Genomic DNA, 5,454 nt, shown 5'->3' on the forward strand with positions numbered 1-5,454 from the left:
CTTTGTGTATTGTTCCACCACAAAGGGGGACTTGACTGGTTTAGGACCTGAAAATCCTTTCTTTGTGTTTTGTATAAATTCCATTTTGGGATATTTGTACCTGCAATATAGAAGCAAATGGGTTAAGCAATAAAATGTCTGAGCATTTGTAGCTGATACTCCAAAACTCTGATGTTAGCTTTGTAGGAGGTAAGTGTAGAATAATATTGGAAGGGATTTTGTTGGCATAATTCTGTTTTTCGTAGCCTTAGGCAGGATATCCTTCTTTTAAACCTTTTTATTTGTTTAGTGATTTTAATGGAGGGATTAGGGCTAAAGACAGGACTAATCCCTAGTGGTTGTATTTGTATTCTGACCCGAAATTCAAGAAGGATTTCAGGATCTTGAATTTGAATACGCAAGATATTCATATATTATGACTGTATAGTCTCACTTTTGTATGATGTACCTGGAAAGGATATCAGCAAACATATTGTCAGATCCTTTGATATGTTCAAAATTTATCATTTTTCTAGAATTTATGTAGTCTCTAAAAAGTAACCATCGTCTGTGAGGTTTTTTGTCATTATTTATTTGGTTTTTTCCATAGGAAACGATTGCTTCACAATCAGTTCTAATGGTTATTTCTGGTTTATTTATCAAAAATAATTTAAATGCTTCTAAGGCGTGTATAATTGCGTTGACCTCATAATCAGTGCTGGTCTGATAAACTTGTGGTTTCACAGTATATTTTCCAGAAGCATATCTGCATATTTGTTCATTATCTTTTGACAGATATTTATTTTTCTTCCTTTTTAGGATAGCTCCCCATCCTGATTCACATCCATCACATTCAAGTACTAAGTAATCTGAATCTAATGGTAATTGTAAAGTAGGTAATTTATTTACCTTTTGTTTTATATCTTTAACCAATTTTATATCTTCAGAATCAAACTTTCTTTCTCCTTTTAGAGAAGTTTTATTGTATAAAGGGGCAGTGTATTTTCCCAAATCTGGGATAAAACTCCTGGCATAATTTAAGAGTCCTAAAAAAGATCTTAGGGTTTTTATGTCTTCCATTTTATCAGGAAAGTCTTGAATTTTCTTAGAAATGTAAGGTTGGAGTTTTATGGTTCCATTACCTATTTCTGTTCCAAGGAATTCTATGAAATTTTTACAAATTTCCATTTTTCCTTTTGATATAATTAAGTCATATCTTTCAAGTTTGTATAATACTTGTTTCAAATGGAGATAATGATCTTCTTTTGTTTTGGAAAAAACTAGTATATCGTCTATATAGACATATGTAAAAGTTTTGCAGTCATTGAAAATGTTATCCATTTTTCTTTGAAAAATTGCAGGAGCATTTTTAAGACCAAAAGGCATTACATGCCATTCGTATAACCCTTCAGAACAGAAGAAGGCTGTCCATTTTATAGATTCTGGTTCCATTTTTACTTGATGGAATCCACTTTTGAGATCAAATTTTGAAAACCATTTGCATTTTGAATACGATTTATAAGAATTTCTTTAGACGGAATTGTATATCCATCTTCAACTGTATTATCGTTTAAACGTTTATAATTGTAAACCATTCTAGATTTACCTCTTTTTTGTTCGGAAGATTTATTTACTATGAAAGCAGGACTCCTGTGAGGACTTTCACTTGGAGCTATTACTTTTAGTTTCAGAAGGTGGTCAATATGCATTCGACATTCTTCTTGCTCCCAATTATTGAACTGTATATCTTTAGTCTTTATAATTAAATCAGGGTTGATTATGTTTAATTTACAAGTAATAGGATCATGATCCCAAAATTTTGTAGGATCTTCTCCTATTATACTAGTTTTATTTAACCTATCCAAAATTTGTTGGATATTATCAAAAGTGATTGTTTTGGGTATTTTTATGGATGAAAAAGAGTCCATAGTGTCATCTGGACAGTAATCTATGAATTCCAAATCTTCTTTCATACAATCACATTTTTCTGAGGATTTGGTGCTTGTACATGAACATTCATCAGAGGATTGTTTTGTATAGCTGTCTCCACTAATTATGGGTGACATTTGTGTTTTATCACTAATAATGACATAAATCTTTGTTTATAGTGATAGTTCTATTATGGCCTAAAATAAAATCTAAACCAATAATCATGCTTTGTTTTGAAGGGACTAAATTTTCTACACGCATGGTTTTAAGGTGTATTTTTTGGCCAAATAGGTCACAATTTGTAGTAAATTGAAGAGAAATATTGTTTATTTCTTCGTCGTTTATCATTACTACTCCAGACATAGTTCTTGTTTTTGTATATGTTTACTTTTAGTAATCATATATAAAGGTACTTTTGTTTTGCAGACGACTGTCTTAGAACATCCAGTGTCTAAGAGGGCCTGTATGATTTCTTCTTTAGCCGGGTTTTTGTTTTGTTTTGGAAAATTTAATTTTACTAACACTTTAACAGATATTAGTTGTTTTTCATTACAAACTAATGGGATACATTCTGTGGTTCCCATCATGTTATTTCGTATGTTTTTTGAGATGATACTTGTTCCAGAATCTTGGATTATTTGTTCTAGACGAAGAATTTTTTCTTCAAGGTTATTTATTCTGGTTTCTAAAATTGAAGTCCTAGTATCAATTATGTTTTTATCTTTTATGTTTTCTTTTTGTTCTAAAAAAATTGGTATTTCTTGTATTTTTAGATGTGTTGCAATACATTTTATACAAAAATTTTTGTAGCATAAAGGACAATGAGCCCTTTGTGATTTATGAAAATATCATGAAGAGAGAGAATGTAAGGTTATGAGAATATAAATCTGGCAGAGCCGGTTAGATATTCTCTCAATGAAAGAGAGAGAATGTAAGGTTATGAGAATATAAATCTGATAGAGCCGGTTAGATATTCTCTCATAAATTTACATCTCAGGTTAACAAAGAAGTAAAAACAGAAAGATAATGAAAGAGAGAGAATGTAAGGTTATGAGAATATAAATCTGGCAGAGCCGGTTAGATATTCTCTCATAAATTTACATCTCAGGTTAACAAAGAAGTAAAAACAGAAAGATAAAATTTTGTACATAAAATGTTTTTAATTATGGCTCGGAATGGCATCTCTTGAGTTGTGGTTTGGGATGGTGGATGAACACGAGAAACTCTTGAGTTGTGGCTTGGGTTGGCGAGTGTTGCCAATGTGAGTGTGCGAGTGGTGGCTCGTATGGATGGGTCCAAATAAATTTCCCTCCTCGGTATTAAGTTGACGAGTTTGGTAGTGATGGGATGTTACGAACTATGTTCGTATTGGGAACTCCACCTAGCGTTACAGAGTATGGTTTCTAGCAGGTTTCCCGCACGTGCTCTACAAGTTGTGGCTTGTAGGTGTGGCAACAAGACATCTTGAGATTGTTGTCTAAAGACGTAGACCATGGATGACATGGTGGTGGCCATGTGATATGGAATCAAATGATGGAATTCCTTTGGTGTGTTTATATGTATATATGTTTTATATATATTTTGTTTCACTGTTAGCTCACCCTATATTCTTGTGTTTGGTGATGGTCGTGTACACGGTACATGGGAGTAGATGATGTTACAGGTGGATCTGGTGAGGCATAGAGCCGAAGCGTAGGCTATATGGGAGAAAATATTTATCCGAGTTTTTAAGTTTATGGTTTTTAAATGAATATTAAACTTTTATATTTTTAGACTCAGGTATTGTAATTGAGTTTTATAAGTATAGATTTTGGAATAAATTTTGAGATAATAAACGTTTAATTTTCCACATTTTGGGAAATGATGTTTCAATAAATGACGCTTATTTATTATTTCTTTATTGGTTAAATTATACCTCTGATCCTCATTTTCGTAGCAAAATTTGAATTTGGTCCCTCAATTCTTTTTTATCTCAATCTGGTTCCTATTTTGGGAAATTTGATGCAATCAAGTCATTTTCGTTAGTGGTGTAGTAACAATGTTAAATGGGCTGCCACGTGTTAGTTCCTGGATTTTTTGAATTTTTTTTTGAATTTTTTTTGAATTTTTTTATTTTTTATTTATTTTTTAAAATTTTTAAAAAAATTAAAAAATTTGCCACGTGTCAAGTTGACATCGTGCCACGTGGTAGTGATTATGCCACGTGTCACTATTATGCCATGTGTCATTTTTCTATTCTTAATTTGGTCCCAGTATTTTAATTATTGTCTCAATTTAGTCCCAATTTTAGTAAAAATTGTGCAATTTTGTCCCTCTCCAAATTGAAACCAAATTTAATTTCTATATAAATGTGCACAAATATTTCTATCAAAATTGATATTTCAAGTAAATATTTTTAACAAGATTAAGTTTATTTTAATTTATATTTTACATTAAACTTTATTTAAAATTGTTTTAAAGTTGTTAATAGAAAATAATGTTAATAACAAAAAAAATTCATAAATTATATTGATATTTTGTTACATCATACTTTAATATTGTTTTTTATTTGGATTTATATTTTAAATAATTACATATTTTTAAAATGTGTAAAATTCAATAATTTCTATACAAATGTTTTAGTTGGTATAAAAATAATAATTATATAATTTAAGAAAAATTAACTAGTTTATGTAACAATTAAAAACAAATAAATTTAAAATTTGAAAACAATTTTAAGTCAAATTGAATGTGAAACAAATTTAAATAAACTTAGTTTTATTGAAAATATATAATAAAAATATCAATTTGAATAAAAAAATTAAATTTAATAAAAATATTTGTATAACATTTTATAATGTTTGTTTGAATTTGGAGGGGGATGAAATTGCATAATTTTTACAAAAATTGGAACTAAATTAAGACAAAAATTAAAATATAGCGACCAAATTGAGAATGAGAAAATGACATATGTCATGATAGTGACACATGGCACTGTCATTGTCATGTGACACTATCAATGCCACGTGGCACGATGTCAGCTTGACACGTGGCAAATTTATTATTTTTTTTTAAATTTAAAAAAATTAAAAGAAATTAAAAATTCAAAAAATCCAGAAGCTGACACATGGCACCCACATATAATATCGTTACTACACCACTAACGTAAAGGACTTGATTGCATCAAATTTCCCAAAATAGGGACCAGATTGAGATAAAAAAGAATTGAGGGACCAAATTCAAATTTTGCTATGAAAATGAGGACCAAAGGTATAATTTAACCTTCTTTATTTTATTATTTAAATTCGTAATATTTGGTCGGGATGTTACAGTACCATATTCGTAGGCTATATGACATAGGTTAGATGTCTTGTTAGTCTTAGTGTGTCATTTTTAATCAATTAAAATGGGTTTTAACATGTTAAAAAGCTTATTGTATATAATTTCTGGTGTGAATGTATTCAATCAGTTGAGTGAAAACCATGCTCATGTTGTCCTAGTAAATTGGATGTAGCTTTGTGATTGAGTGAACCAATATAAAAACAACTGCCAAATTCTCCCTCATCT

Source organism: Vigna unguiculata, chromosome 9 (genome assembly GCF_004118075.2).
Source record: "Vigna unguiculata cultivar IT97K-499-35 chromosome 9, ASM411807v1, whole genome shotgun sequence".
Lineage (NCBI taxonomy): Eukaryota > Viridiplantae > Streptophyta > Magnoliopsida > Fabales > Fabaceae > Vigna > Vigna unguiculata.